At 40.2% G+C, this 17,016-nt stretch overlaps 1 protein-coding gene across 1 annotated transcript in view; it reads right to left on the bottom strand.

The window, feature by feature from the left end:
• LOC108698371 (rho guanine nucleotide exchange factor 9) overlaps positions 1–16,355 on the bottom strand; it is a 237,404-nt gene extending 221,049 nt beyond the window's left edge. The window contains exon 1 of the mRNA XM_018229799.2: positions 15,671–16,355. The gene's annotated coding sequence lies outside the window, so the exon portion shown is untranslated. The remainder of the gene's footprint in view (positions 1–15,670) is intronic.
• Between the last annotated feature and the right edge of the window lie 661 nt (positions 16,356–17,016).

The following is a 17,016-nucleotide window of genomic DNA, read 5'->3' as shown; positions in this document are numbered from 1 at the left end:
GGAATTTAAACTTGTATCCTAGATTAGAAACTCACTGCTTAGAATGTAAATACCCCTGGGGAGGTTCCTCTGACCTGTTTGGTTCTGTTTGTTGCTTTGTTTGCAAATCCATTATGCATTCATGTGTTTCATTCCTCAATAAATCAAGATTTCAAAACACACAAAAAAGTTTTTCAATTTCCACCATTGCTACACAACAGCTTGTTTATATAACTATAGTAGTGTTTCTGAAGCAAACACACCAGTTTTACCAGTGCAGGGCAACAGTACATTTTATTTGCATTACTTTAAAACACTTTAATTTTTTTTGGTGTTACTGTTCCTGCTAAAATTGGCAGTGGCATGTGAACAGTATATACATTGTCCTATTGTCCTATAGGACAAGAAAATCTGGATGTTATCACAAGTTTTATGTAGAAAATTTCAGTGGCACACTGAATGCTGAAAAAGTGTAAAATTTATTCACCCCAAACAAATACAGAAAAAAGGCAACGTTTCGGACCACTCGGGCCCTTTATCAAGCCTCTCTCACATGTTTTATGGACACAGGTAAAAAAGAACTTATCTAGGTACAAATGTTAAAGTTCTCTTATCCAGGGCCGCCTACAGAAATCTACATAAACCCATACAAATAAATGTTCGGGCCCTTCCTTCTCTATAAAGTGCTATCAGGCCTCTGATATTGCCTTACTGCCCGGGAGAGGGAGGCCCAGATATTGATGCAGAAAAGAATTTCTGTCCAGAACTAAAACTAGTTTGGAAACCCTACAGAATTCCTGCAAAGTCTCAGAGCAACACTGTTATAATTCCATTACAATAACAGATCTTGTATATATATATATGTATATATATAGATAATACAAACTATTTCCTTTCATTCTCTTCTGGCCAACATAAATGTTTGAAATATTTTTGTATATATAAAATTTATATTATTAAACAGAGGAAAGACTGTTAATCAGGTGATTAGCCAAAATAAGAGATGAAAATCCAGCAACAGATAGTAAGAGGCTCCATCTGCGTTGCCAGTACTGTGTTACAGTATATGTAAATGAGGGTACACTTAAAGGAGAAGGAAAGGCACTCCCAAGTGATTGTATTGACTTACCTGAAACCCTGGGCCATGCTCCTATCAGCAGAAAACTGCACCGGCCCAGGGTTATTTCAGCGAGCACCATGGATCGATCCTTTTCCGTCTTCCTCCTTCTTCGTGGTGTTTCGCATGCGCAGTAGAACGAAAAGCCGAACTTTAACTAAAAAGTCAGCTATTTCATTCAATTGCCCCTGGAAATTTGATCGCTCCATGGTGCTCACTGGTATAAACCCCGAGCCGGTGCAGTTTTCTGCTGATAGGAGCACCGGCCTGGGGGTTTCAGGTAAGTCTATACAATCACTTGGGGGTGCCTAACATTTGGCACCCCAAGTGCACCAAGCCTTTCCTTCTCCTTTAAAATGGCCATAGACGCAAAGATAAAGTCGCACGAAAATTTTTTGATGTGATTTTCGGACCTGTTTGTGGATTGTTCGTACTGTATCGGAAAGGTTAGAAGATTTCTGGTGGCTTACGATAATATCTGATATTTCTGATAATTCTGATATCATTGGGTGTCACTAGTATTTGTCGCACATAACTTTTGTACGATTGCTGTCAAGACCAGAACATCGTCTGATTTGTTTTTCTTTTACTACTGTATTTAATCTGATTGGTTAGTTGCAGGTCGGAAGATTGCGCCGTACGATCTTTACAATCGCACAGTATGTAGCTAGAATGTGCATGTCTATGGGCAGCTTTTTTCAGAGACTACTGTGCCTTTAGTTTCTACGTTACAAGACAAACACAACATGGCAGGCGTGGTACATTACGGTTCAGTGCACTATTGTGACTACAGCAGTGGAGGGGACTGGGTTTTGCTGATGTAAGACAATTCCGCAGGCCTCTCTAAAAACACTGGCACTGCAGGTGGCAAGGCCACAGCTACACGGTACATTGCTGATGTGACATGCATTGTAACGCTGACAATAAGCAGACCTCAGACTCAGCTCCAGCAACAGTAAAACCTTCTGGAGACACTTTATCTCTGGGCTGTAAAAATACAATCTTCCTTCCCTCGAATAAGTCTGGACAGTGATCACCACACTGTGACCTCAGGTTTCCTGTCACTTGAATTTTATAGGGTTTATCAGCAAATGGCTAATTCACGCCCTAATGATAAACACCTCCCAGTGCAGATGAGTCTTTTACTTATAGATAATGATCCTTACTCACACTAGTCACTAGTAATGATTCTCACAATGATTCTCACTCACTAGTCACTTGTCAGCACAGAATTTGAGATCATTTATACAATCGCCTGGCAGACTTCCCCTATTTGAAAGCAAATAAAGAATTAAAAAAAATAGATTTTTGTGCTCATGTCTTAAATTTAAAACAAGGACAAAAATAGGGGTAGGCAGGATAGTCACCTGCCTAGGGCGCATTGCTTGAGAGGTGCAGTTCTACGTTCTGCTAGTAAGGAGGGATGGTGGGATAAACTGGTTGGAGAATTTGCAGTGGCGGCAGCGGTGGGAACAGGGGGTAGTAACTGGAGAGCAAGCAGGCTGGTGACTAGGGGGCATATTTATCAAAGAGTGAAGTTACATATAATCACAGTCCATTAGAGTGAAATTCCGCTAATCTCCATTCATTTGTAAAAATGTATTTATCAATGGGTGAAAGTAAAACTTCATCCTTTGATAAATTTGCCCTTAAAAACCTTATATAAATGAATGGAGAGTGGCGGAATTTCACTCCATGATGTCACTTCACTCTTTGATGAATATATCCCAATGACTCCAATACCACTTGATCCAGCTCTGTGATTAGACCCAATTTTGGGCCATGTGTCTCTATGTTGGCTTATAGGGGGCAGCATCACAAAATTTTGCCTATGGCTGTATATAAAGTCAATCTGGCCCTGCATTTAAGCTAAATAAATGTATATATACAATAAACAAAATCTATAGTGGAAGTCTATCTAAGGTCAGGAACCCCAGCCATTAGAAAGCAATTTGATGGGCTACATTGTGTTAAAAAATAACAATAGCCATTAAAATGCAAAATTAGAGAGTTTCAGATAAAAAAAAACAAGTCCAAGCTGTTGTAGTTATTTTACTAAAATGTAACTGTGCGTTAATTTCTCCTTTAAAGAGTCACTGTTTGCCTAATTTGGATACAAGTGGGGGTGATGTATTATTTAGTACCAGGTAGGATTTCTCTTCTCACTCTCATGTTTTTATCTAAAACCCTGTCCAGATCTCCAACAAGCCTGAAATCCTGCAGTGAAGCAACGTTCCTTTCCAGCTGTAAAGGTGCATTGCAGGCAGATTTTCCAGTCCTTGTAAGTCTTTTTTCGGTCCTTGCACAACTGTATATTAGATCTGTAACTACTGGCAGCCCCTTCACAGATATCCACCAAAGATGTGTCTGCTGATCCTGCCGCAGGATTAAAGGCTACAGCAGCCCCACGTCTTTGCACCATTGGACTGGAGTCAACCAGCGTTCCTTATTCATATTGGTACAGACACTCAGAGCACACTGCCAGTATTTACACAGCAGAGATTACTAGATGAGGGTGTTTGCAGAGACATTAGCTGTTAATTTTCTGTTTTTCTAAAATTAAACCCTTCAAGCAGCAACACACGCAAATGCTAAACACCTGTCTCTATGGAAATGTGTTGTTCTTCTTATTATTATTAGTTGAAGTGTGTATAGGCAGGGGCACTTGGGCAGTAAAGATGATCAAGTCGTTTTTCAGTTACAAAGTCACATTCTGTGCTGGCTGGAGATCAATCTCAATTCTTCACCTGTGAGCTTTCACCTGAACTTCCCTGTACAGCAAAGTGCCACTGGCATTAATATTTCACAATCACTTGCACACTAAATAATCCAGGGATCGTTCAGTTTGTGGCCCTCTAACATCCAGCTGTCAGGGAATACTGGGAGTTTGGCCAGCCCAGATCAAACATGGCAGCAAGTATGTCTAAGAAGTAAGAACCACAGCTTCATTGTAATCAGCTTGAAAAAGGAACTAACATTTTCTGAAAACTTGTTATGATTATATTAGTTAGCCAATACAGGTATCACCTTTATACCACTTTTGTAATTTTTTATTTCAAAAGGGTTGTCCTGTAACATAAGAGGTAAGACATTTCTAACAGTGCTTGTACAACCTTTTCAGTTCATCCATGAGTTTCAAACATCCATGAGCCCCCCCCCTTAGCTCACAAAATAAGTATACATAGGAAAATTATTGTATCAGTCGTTCAGCCATAGTTATCTAAGTCAGCAAATACATATTCACCCCATTTCTCACCCTAACTGACCTTTAGGCTGGGATTTCACTTGTATATAGAAGAGCAAATGGTCATTCTTCCCCAATGTGTCTTCATGCTGACCCTTCCATTTATAGGGTCGGACTGGGCTGGTGGGACACAGAGAAAAAATCCGGTGGGCCCAGCCAGCCCAGACCCGATGTTTGCACCACCTCCATCCTGGCCCCCGGTTGTGGCCGAGATCAAAAAGGTAGGAGCCTGGAGGTTGCGGCTGAGTTGAGCCTGAGGTGTCTGTGCCTTCACCATTGTTCCAAAGTAGTGACCCCGGTAGGGCTCTGGGCTCCCCAGTCCAACCCTGTCCATGTAAACACACACTTTAAGCCCTAGGGGAACCCTAGTGAGTCAATCAGATCCAGTTTCTTTGTTGTGAGAAGTTCCTCAATTCTGTCGTGAAAGCATCAGACAAGTATGTGTTTTTATATATATAACATATAGACTATTGTGCCTCATACGATATGCATTTCCTTTTTTTCTGTCTGCGTCAACTAAGTCATCCCTGGGCACAGAGCGTGTTGTTACCCCAGACACGAGGAATCTGGCAGCAGCAAGACATTCCTATCCCCAATGCAGATACTCAGCAGGGCAGGGCAGCCAGCCAAATTCAGATTCTCCTATCACATGGACATGGGGGTCGCGACCAAAGGTTTTCAAGAACCATAGCAGAAATCCAGAAATATGACTAGCCTAATTCCTTAGCATGTTGCGTAGGGGGTGTCATAGTGTTTGTGTTTCATAGTTCAGAAAGAAGCAGCCCAGGTCTCTATGGACATACTCTCTATGGACATACTCTCTATGGACATACAAGTGCAGTTGAGCATTATAAGACCCTGAGGATGAAGTACAACCTCCCCTTGCAAGCAAAACAGAAGTCCTGGGAAGCAAATCACCTTTGCTAGAAGATGATGCCACTGGGAATTAGAAGCAAAGCTGGAATTCATGTAGATCCAGGGCTGCCATGAAGGGGGTTACAGTGGGTGCAGTCATGGCAGAGGGGGCCCCGAGACATGTAGAAGTTCAAATTGAAGGTCACAAAAGGGGTGGGTGGGGCTTGAAGTAGAGAGGCCAGGTTTAGGTCGGGTTAGAGCATGATGGGGAGTACCTGAGGTGGATCACTGGTGTAATTGGCAAACATCAGAAATTCCAACTTGTGTCCAATATGTTAAAACGGCATGAGCAGTTTACTAATTTTAACACACAGTTCATAGTCATATATATCCTAATTCAAATTGCGATGTGCACACTGCACTTGTGTAGTGAATGACCCCTATAGTGATCCATGAATGTGTATACATAGGAGGCAGCAGATTTCAAAGACTACCACTGTGAGCTCCAGTTGTGAACTATAATTCCCAACAGCTAAGAAAATGCTAATGTGTTAAAATCTCTGTACTGCATTGCAGAATATGCCAGCACTATATCAATAAAAGACAATAAAATGGTTAGATGGAAATATTAGCACCTTTCCCTAGTATACAAAGTGCTGCAGGTTATCATGGGATAGTTCAGCTCACCTCAGTGCAAGTGGGATAGAAGCAAAGAGAGTGGGTGCATAGGGAACGTCACTAGATTCATAGCAGAACTGAGGAAGCTGTTTACAGCAGGTCTTTAGTTAAGCGTATATATCCCATGGGTTGGAGGATTTGTGCTCTAAACAAATTGATATTCTGCTCCCCTAGCAGCCCTATAGCACAGTCTAGACACAAACAAGCAGCACCAATGTTACAACAGAAAGCATGGAGTCTAATTAGCAATTCTGAAAACACTGAAAGAATAAAACTACTCCCATAAATTATTAATCCAAGACAAAGGGTATGCTCCCTTTCAGCCTATTGGTGTCAATATGTCAAGTCACTCATCTACTAGCACATTGGGGAAGAATCTCAGGTGCCCCCTTCTGATATAATAATAAGCAGCGTGTTTGCTTTAAAATAAGAACTTTCAGGGCACCTCTACTAAACAGTGCTATCACAATCAACAACATAGTGGCACTGATTGTCTTTACCTATCCAGACTCACCCACCCATAGGTCTACAGCTCATGGCAAAACTGTCAGTCAGCCACAAAAGGTATAGAATCAGAACTCACTCAAATAAAAAATAAAAAAATAACATAAATTAAAAGTTGACTATCCCTTTTAATGATGACTCCTTAGACATCTCCAGCAATGCTGCGACGGTGCCTAAAATATCTGGCAATTTTCCTTGTTTGGTAGACTGAGCACATGTTTTCTTTGCATCTATTTCAGTAGGACTGACAGATAGAAAATGGACTTTTAATAAAGGCTATACAAATATGTTTATAGTGCTCACATTCCAGAAGCGATGTGCTGAAACAACACCCAACACATGCTGTAACCACTGAAATGGGTTAATGGGTAAAAGCCACACTCCTCCTCCCACATTCCAGTCTCACCTCCCCTGGTTCAGACATCCATTTATTTGCTTCATTTTCAAAATCAATGTCCCCCGCCCTGCCAAACCGCCTGAGTCTGTCCCAGTCCCATATCTAGACACCAAACAGCAGAATAGCACAGAGGCTGATGGCACAGAGAAATATACACACCGCCAGCCAAGTAGAGAAATGCATGGACAGACAATACAAAAAACATACACAGTGTCACTCAAGCACATGAAGAATGCAAATGTGTGAATATATGATACCTCAGATCCAAATACAGCTTTACATATGTCCATGGAACACAAATCCCAGTAGTAAGAGCAATAAAGTTTCTTATTTCTAAAGGCTTAATCCTAAATGCACCCAAGCATGTGTTACAAACCCCAATGCCCTTAGCTAGAAAATAATGCCGTAAAATTATACATTCCATGAAAACAGAGCTGCGGAAGAAAGGGAAACTGACAGACGTCTTCATCCGTATATAAAACTAAGCTATAAATTTTGGCGGAAAATTGTATTTGCAATGGTTGTCAGAATCATGATATGTTATTTTGTGCCTGAAAGTTTCCATTTTCAAGCACATTCCAAAAGCCAATGATAAAATGGCAACGTGTAAAACTATGGTATGTTTTACGTAAGTCCCCATGTCACCTAAATATTAAAGTTAATTTGCAGATTAAAGAATTGTGATGCTTTTGGCCATGCCCCAGATCAGTCCAGAGAATACTAAGACCCACCCAGTCATACCCTTGATTTGCTCCCTAGACCCTTCCTGGAAGACTTGACTCCATTTTTGCAACAGGATAATTCCACAAAGCAGGCATATGCTTTTGACCATGCCCTTGATCAGCACAGAGTATGCTAAGACCCACCCAGCCATACCCCTGATTCGCCCCTTCCTGGAAAACCTGACCCTATTTTTGCAACAGGATAATTCCACAAAGCAGGCATATGCTTGAGTTCACCAGTTCAGGAGCCAAGAGCCCACATCTTATGGTGCATGCATAAAGACAAGCATTGCCTCTCTTTCTAGAACTGCCATGTTTGTTTATGAAATCTGCCAAAGCAATAGAATAACAAGCAATGCAAAACAAAAAGTGCCTGACGTTTCCCCAGGAAAGTGCTTAGAAAGATCCATGGAATACAAGAAGTGTTAGATACAATGCATTGGGACCATGGCTCTGTCCTCCTCTTAAAAATAGCTTTCAGTGGAATTAGACCACTTAGAGAATGCTCTCAGCAACAATATCACAACAATCAGCAAGTCGTCAAGTCTATTATTATTTTTCTTTTTATTTATCAGCAAGAAGACTTGCTAATTGATGTAGTTCTCCAGAGTGATGTTGTTTCTGATTTGTGAAGTTTGGAAGATCTGACGGTGCCCAAAGGTAGCCATACACTATAAGATCTTTCCCCGATATGCCCACCAAAGGCAGAGTGATATCGGGCTAATCCGTTCAGGCCCGAATTTCTGCCTTGGGCGCCCGAGGCCGCTGGTCATTAGTGTTCCTTAGAATGCAGCTGGGGGCCATGCCGCCCCTACAGTCTTGACACCCTAGGCCCGGGCCTTTGTGGCCTCACCACAAATCCGGGCCTGAATTCGATCATTCGGTCCAAGGGCCAAACGATCGGATTACAACTATCCCAATGGGTGCCATTACGAGTACCACATCAACTAGCCCATGCAGTCCTTGATCACAATAGAAAATCAAACCTGCCCGATCGATATCTGGTCGATTTTGGTCAAATATCGATTGGGGAAGCCAGTCGGACTGCCCCATACATGAGCAGAAAAGCTGCTCAAACGGTCTAAAGGACTGATATCAGCAGCTTAAATCTGCCAAGGTATGGCCACCTTTACTCTGTATGAGGAACCCATTTACAAGAATAACATATTATCACTGACATCCTGTGGAATACTCTCAGCCACCTTTTTCAGAAAAGTTTTATTTAATTTTGGCATTGTGTCCACATGATCCAAAATGTTGGCCTAGGCCGCTAGCTATCTGTTTGGCCCTTGTGAAACTTTGCTGTGTATAGTGGAATTTCTCATATATTTGTTCAGCTTAACTACATGCAAACCGTTCATAAAACATGTTACATGGTGGTTAATGTGTTTGTACGATTACCTCACTCATTTTACAGATGGTCCTTTCCTTTGCATATATATATATATATATATATATATATATATATATATATATATATATATATATATATATATATATATATATATATATATATATATATATATATAAATGTAAAGAGACAGCACTCCAAGGATTTAACGAACAAGATATAGTGTCAAAAATAGGTAGGTTTATTGAATTTGGATTCAATAAACCTACCTTTTTTTGACACTATTGGGGTTATGTAATAAAAGACACTAACTTTGCCCAGGTGCAGTAACCTATAGCAACCAATCAGCAGGTAGCACTGCTCACCTGTTTAAAAGCAGACATCCTATTGGTTGCTATTTGTTACTGCTCCTGGGCAAACTTAGTGCCTTATATAACATATGGGGGTTTATCTTGTTTGTTAAATCCTTGGAGTGCTGTCTCTTTACATTTTTATCCATTTACCTCTTGGACTAGCACCAAGGTTATCTCTACCTCATGGTGTGCGGACTATATGCATTGGTGTGTGTATATATATATATATATATATATATATATATATATATATAATGTAATTATGTGGCTCACTGAACAAGCCGAGATAAAATACCTTGATAAGCCATTCTTATGAGAATGAAGCCCAATCGTACGATTGCTGTCAAATGCAGAACATCAGCTGATCTGTTCTTTTACTACTTTATTTGATCTGAATGGATAGTGGCAGGTCGGGAGATGGGAAAGTTTGATTGGTCGAGGATTCGACAGATCGGATCTTTGCATCTATGGCCAGCTTTAGTAAACAAATTATCTGCCTTGCAAAGACCAAACATCGAGTAGCTTCAGTTTCCCTGTTTGCACTGTTTAGCTCATGAAATAACAGAAATAATAGATTGATCATAATTAAAAAGAAAAAAAAATGTATTTTCAGTACAAGACCTATCAATTGTACTCATATTGATTATGGGGTATATTTTCCCTATAAGACTATTAACACTGTTCATAAGGAAAAGCAAATCAAGACAATTCCATGGGCTTTGTAGCCCAAAATTATAAAAAAAAATGCTGACAAATCTTTTTGCATAAAATAATGCCCAGGAAAATTCAATGAATAATTGTGAAAGGTGAGGGGGTAGATTTAGCCCTGATGGCTGCTCTGATTGGACAAGGCTTCTACAGTCCTCTCTGAGGGGCTCAGGTTGCAAATAGGCCAAGGACATGCAGTCCTGGGATTCCTTTGCATTCGCTCTGTTGTCCTTAGACTATAATGGATGGTTTAACTCTTAGGAGATCTTATCTATGCACAGAAATAGCTTAAATATAAATATACATATGTATTTTTGGACATATGTAATATAATGAGAAGTGAAAAGTACAAATGCTTTTAGCCATTTTATATTTTAGCCCTCTTCAGCCTGTTTTTTTTATTTTTTTATTTCAGGGGCAGATAGAAGGGAAATATATAATTTTCCTGCCACAATAATGTGAAAATGTTCTAGTGGCTTCACAAGAGGGGCTGGCAAGTTACCGTGGTCAATTCTCTCTAGGCCCAGGGCTAATCTTAGTGTGGGTGGGGCATAATAGTGCGTGGGGTCCAGTTATTTATAAAGGGCTGTCCAGCTATCAGAGGACCAGAAAGTTAAATGTAACAATAGTTTGAAGCCACAGAATGTGTCCAGTACCATTATGATTTCTGTTTGGCAGCCAACTCTATCCTCTAAGTTTATCCTCTTTGTGTGAGGCTAAACCTGTTTAGCTGATCAAGGCACTAGTTATCCACAACAGGTTTTACAGATTAAGACCAGCGATTGAGCTAGGTACATAGTTATGGACTTTGCCAGCGAGGTTGCGTGCTACAGTTATATCCTATAATTGGCTTCCACATCTTAAGTCTTTAAAAGCTAGTATCCAATTTATAACAATAATCAGTTCTTTAAATAACACATGGACTTGCTTGAGTAGGAGTCCATCTTTTGGCAGCACTACCTTTTATTTTGATAACCTGTTTTGACAGCAAGAGATTAATTCTAACAAGCCCAAGGTAAATATTGGCCAACTCATAAATTTAAGGGTACATTATTAAAGTAGCAAAAACAGACAAACATAAAACAACATTACATAAAAAATATTCAGGAGCTCTAGGAGAACCCATGACTACAGTAGGGATAATAGCCTCTGGGACTGGGAAGGGACTGTGGCTGTGGGATAAAAGGTATAGTAGGGAGAGATGGTGCCTATAGTAGCAGTGGGATAATAGTCTCTGGGAAGGGAGTGTGGCTGTGGGATAGCAGGTATAGTAGGGAGAGATGGTGTCTATAGTACAGTGGGATAATAGTCTCTGGGAAGGGACTGTGACTGTGGGATAGCAGGTATAGTAGGGAGAGATGGTGCCTATAGTAACAGTGGGATAATAGTCTCTGGGAAGAGACTGTGACTGTGGGATAGCAGGTATAGTAGGGAGAGATGGTGCCTATAGTAGCAGTGGGATAATAGTCTCTGGGAAGGAACTATGGCTGTGGGATAGCGGGTATAGTAGGGAGAGATGGTGCCTCTAATTGCAGTGGGGATCATTTGTTTATTATTTGATTACTTATGGTTATCGATATAAACTAGTAAGCGATAGAACTTCATATTAGTATCCCTTAATATAGTAGACATATCTACAAATACAAATAATACGTAAAGTTTATTAGTTAAAAGGACACAAATGCGCTGCATATATCCTTAAGGGATGGATGCGACCCTTGGAAACTTAGCAGGGAGGATCTTGGTCCCCCAGTTTCTATTAGGCTCTGCTCCATTTAGGAAAACAACAAAAATAAAGTTGTAGTGTGATTGGTCCTATAGATTAAGCAAATATTTCATAAGAATGTTTTAATGTATAATTACAGCTATTAACCAATTCTTTATACATTAAAGTTCAGACCTGGTCCGTTTATCTGTTTTTATCTTGTGATGTAAACATTTTACTGTTATTAATAAGATATGTCATATTTATGACTGTATGTTCTATTTTAAAAAAAAATTCAATAAAAAATATTGAAACCTAATTGCAGTGGGGGTAATAGTCTCTGGGAAGGGACTGTGACTGTGGGATAGCGGGTATAGTAGGGAGAGATGTTGCCTATAGTAACAGTGGGATAATAGTCTCTGGGAAGGGAGTGTGACTGTCTGATAGCGGGTATAGTAGGGAGAGATGATGCCTATAGTAACAGTGGGATAATAGTCTCTGGGAAGGGAGTGTGACTGTCTGATAGCGGGTATAGTAGGGAGAGATGGTGCCTATAGTAACAGTGGGATAATAGTCTCTGGGAAGGGACTGTGGCTGTGGGATGCAGGTATAGTAGGGAGAGATGGTGTCTATAGTAACAGTGGGATAATAGTCTCTGGGAAGGGAGTGTGAATGTGGGATAGCAGGTATAGTAGGGAGAGATGGTGCCTATAGTAACAGTGGGATAATAGTCTCTGGGAAGGGAGTGTGACTGTGGGATAGCAGGTATAGTAGGGAGAGATGGTGCCTATAGTAACAGTGGGATAATAGTCTCTGGGAAGGGTGTGTGAATGTGGGATAGCAGGTATAGTAGGGAGAGATGGTGCTTATAGTAACAGTAGGATAATAGTCAGTGATGTCAGCTTCCTTGAAAGCTAATCCAGGTAATATCTGGCTATACCCACCACATACCTAACCATGCCCAATTTCATTCCTGACCACACCCCTTGCTCATCCCCCACTAAGGGTTTATATAAAGATTGCTCCCAGTAAATCTGGTAGGACTGACAGGTCTGTTGGGATATACTCAGAAACCTGACCGCCCACATTAAGACCCAACACTAGTGCTGCTTTATTTTTGTTTCTTTTGCAGACAACCCCATTGACATACACACAACAGAAGGAGAATGCAAACTAAACAGAGTATCTCTACTGATATGAGCCCAGGCCTGGCTCATCCTTACCCAGCAGTTCCACCTTAATATAAGTAAATCATTGACATGCTGGGTACTGCTGTGCCTGGTTCAGGCCTGTTTATGTCTAATTTGCAATGTTTATGTTTCTCCTTTTGGTACTGACATTCCGGCTATGGGCTGATAACACATGCTGGGTGGCAGGGGTAGCCTGGCTCACCTCTCATTCTTCCTTTCATTGTTTGGAGCCTAAATCTAATTCCATGTCAGAAGTATTCACCTTAATTCACACAATTATAAGGGACAGCTATAAGGGTGGGGAGTCCCAGTCGGACCATGTTCCTTCAGTGCATATACTTGTAAAAGACTAAAATGACAGTAAGTCATGCCTCATTAAATGTCAGCTGGAAAGTATGCACTGTAAGGAGAAATAGATACAACAGGGGTACATTATTCCTTTTATATACAAATGTAAGTTTTACAGCTGTTTTTTTTAAGGGTGAAACGCAGGGGTGACCACCTGAGCCTCCTTAATTTCACATATGTCCATCTTGCAGCCTGAGGCCGTCATGTGATACTGGGAGTTGTAGTCCAATAACTGCAGGACTGCTTAAATATAAAGGCGCTCCTTAGAGGCCGTTCTGACCCACTCTCTACAACAACTACGGGAAAATGGCTGGTTTCCATATTTTCAAGAGATTATATGTACAGTACATTATACAAATAAGTTGGTTTTAAGTGTGACTGGGAGCCAAGTTTAATCATTTATACAGAGCTCCATTTATTTAGAGGCCTGGGCACCGGAAACATCTTACACTACTGCTTCAAAAACTCCACTATATCCATATCATTGTGACTACACATTAGGTAAATATAAAATATAAAATAAAATATTTTTCTCTAAGGAAAGAAATTACAATTCTAAAAAATATATAATAATAATAATAATAATATTATTAATAATAATAATAATATAATAATATAATAATGTAATATAAAATAAAAATGTTTAAAGGGGATGTTCACCTTTAAATTAACTTTTCGTATGATGTTGAGAGTGATATTCGGAAACAATTTGCAATTGGTTTTCATGTTTTATTATTTGTGGTTATTTAGCTTTTTATTTAGCAGCTCTCCAGTTTGCAATTTCAGGTTGCTAGGGTCCAAATTACCCTAGCAACCATGCACTTATCTGAATAAGAGACTGGAATATGAATAGGAGAGGGTCTGAATAGAAAGATGAGTAATAAAAAGTAGCAGTAACAATAAATTTGTAGCCTTACAGCGCATTTATTTTTTTAGATGGGGGTCAGTGACAGAGTCAGAAGAAGAAGGTGAATAATTCAAAAACGAAAAAGAAAACATGAGGGCCAGTTGCTTAGAATTAACCATTGTATAACACACTAATGGGGGAATGTAATAAAAGTCGGTAACGGAAAAAATATTCGCAATGCGAAAAGTTATGCCTCTGTGCAAAAAGATTTTGCTTTACGCAAATTTTATATAGCTTTTGCCAAACAGGAAACTTTTAGTGACCACTTCCGACAGTGGAAGAAGGTTTGCGAATTTTTTAGTTTGCACCAGTAAAAGTTAACGTAAAAGTTAACCACCCCTAACTAAATGGTTTTATTTCAGCAACTGGAAGAAGTCTCCTTTCCTGCACTCCGAGTTCTGACTTTTGAAACAATGTTGCAGCAGTCAACTCTCTCCTGCGGCCACCTTTGTTTATGCTTTGGCTTTGGCTACATTGTTTCAAAGGTTAGAAACCACCAGGGTAGAGATTGGCATGGCAGTGATTTCAATAGCCAGTACAAATAACTATAAATCCACTGAACGTTTTTAATGGATGTATATTGGAAAGCGGCCTAGAATTCTGCTGTCTTCCATTAGGCACCTATTGTATTGTATTTTTGGCTTTAGGTACCCCTCTAAGAGCCATGGAGCTAGAGGTATACAAGCATTCCAAGTTGGAGTGATTGCTGCTGCTGGGTTACAGTAATAAATGCAAGCACGTGTTTGATACTAGAGCAGGGGTCCCCAACCTTTTTTTACCCGTGAGCCACATTCAAATGTAAAAAGAGTTGGGGAGCAACACAAGCATGAAAAAAAGTTCCTGGGTGCTAAATAAGAGCTGTGATTGGCTATTTGGTAGCCCCTACAGGAGATTCTACTTGGCACTATACTTGTTCTTTATGCAATTAAAACTTGCTTCAAAGTCAGGAATTAAAAAATAAGATCTGGCCAGGATTGGACTGAGGGGCCCACCGGGACTGCTGACCAGGGCCCCCTCCGGGCCCCCGTCTCCCTTCTGTGTTGTGTCGTGCATGAAGGCGCACATATGCACACGTTGCCCCTCAGCGTACATGCGCACATGGCGCCACCTTGGCGCGCGGCGCCACTGAAGGTACTTTTTTTTTTAAAACCCCGAGCATCAGGAGAGGGGGGCTGGCCCGGCTTTGAGGACACTGAGAGCAACATCCAAGGGGTTGGAGAGCAATTTGTTGCTCACGAGCTACTGGTTGGGGAGAATATATAGTGAATAAAGTACCCCCTTTTGTAAAATATAAGGATATTATAAGTTACCGGGGAGTTTCATGACCATATAAAAACCCTCATATTTTGCAACTGGGGGTACTTTATTTATTATAATACACAAGTTTCGGTGAGTCATGTGACAGAAATGACATCAGAAGTCACCGTTTATAACTGATGACATCAGAACTCACCGTTTATAAGGATATAATTTACAGGAAATTCATGGCTTTTGTGTATTATAAAGAATATACACAGGGAGCAGGAATGGCCATTGCTAGTTCCAAGTAAAGACACTTACCAGCCCTATTTAATTAGCAGTATGACAGCACAGTAAGATCACATGCAGTTACCTTGTCAGGCTGTAGGATAAATCACAGGCATCCCAAAAGCTTTATAATCCTCTGTCAATTAAAGCAATCCCAGCACAAGATTGACAAGGGCACCCCCTAATCCTGAGACCAGGATGGAGGTAACTGCACAGTGCAGGGTGCACGACTTCGACTCCAAAATCGCTTCTCATCCACCAAGTTGAGAGAGAAGTGTGATTTGTAAAGTGCTGGAGAAAGTTTGTAAACCTCCCGAGGTAGATGAAAGGCAGCAGCATCCAGGGCAGACTAAATACAGGTAGAGAAATGTAATCGTCATACACCGGTAGAAGTGCAGCAGCTCCGTGCGCAAGAAGGTAGAAACGTTGTCAGAGTTTAATCCTGCGAGTGTCAGGCAGTTGCACGTGTCGGCAGCGCTACTTTTGGCTGTGGGATGAGCAGGAGCCTGGGAGGCAGGGGTGTGTTTATTATCCGTGAGAGAGACTGTGTGACATGAACTCTTTCTTGCTTTCCAGCTGCAGGGCTGGGCTCCTGCTCCCCCTGCACTACATTACTCTGCTCCACTCACTCCTAATCACCAACCTCCAACTGCACAGTCAAAACTTCCTGCCTCATGAATAATCCCACTGCCTTTGTTTTTCTTTCTTTCCTCTTCTCCCTCTCTCGCTTTATTTCAGGCCGGTGACACCATCACTTCTGCCGGTCATTGTTCCAGTAAAATGACTTTTCAATACTTGGAGTTTTTTATTTTTATTTTTTCCTTTGCACAATTCCTTTAGAACAATTGTTCTTCTAAAGCTGCTCGCCTTACCAAACAAGTGTAGGAGACAAATAACAGAGAAAAGATTATATATATATATCTATATATATCTATCTATATATATATATATATATATATATATATATATATATATATATATATATATATCTATCTATCTATCTATATATATATATATATATATATATATCTATATATATATATATATATATATATATCTATATATATATATATATACAGCGTCGGACTGGCCCACAGGGATACCAGGAAAACTCCTGGTGGGTACAGATGTCAGTGGGCCTCTTGCTTCTAACCATTTGGTCTATTTCATGGTTATTCTATTTTTTTTAAAGAGTGATATTCTGAGATAATTTGCTATTTGTTTTAATTTGGTATAATTGAAGGTTTTTGAGTTATTTAACTTTTTTATTCAGCATCTCTTCGATTTGTATTTTAAGCAATCTGGTAACTAGGGTCCAAATTACCCTAGCAACCATGCATTGATTTGAATAAGAGGATAGAATATGAGAGAGGGCCTGAATAGAAGGATCAGTAATAAAAAGTTGAAATAACAATACATTTGTAGCCTTAC

Source organism: Xenopus laevis, chromosome 8L (genome assembly GCF_017654675.1).
Source record: "Xenopus laevis strain J_2021 chromosome 8L, Xenopus_laevis_v10.1, whole genome shotgun sequence".
Lineage (NCBI taxonomy): Eukaryota > Metazoa > Chordata > Amphibia > Anura > Pipidae > Xenopus > Xenopus laevis.
Note: the sequence above shows the minus strand (reverse complement) of the source record. Positions and strands in the feature narration are given on the sequence as shown.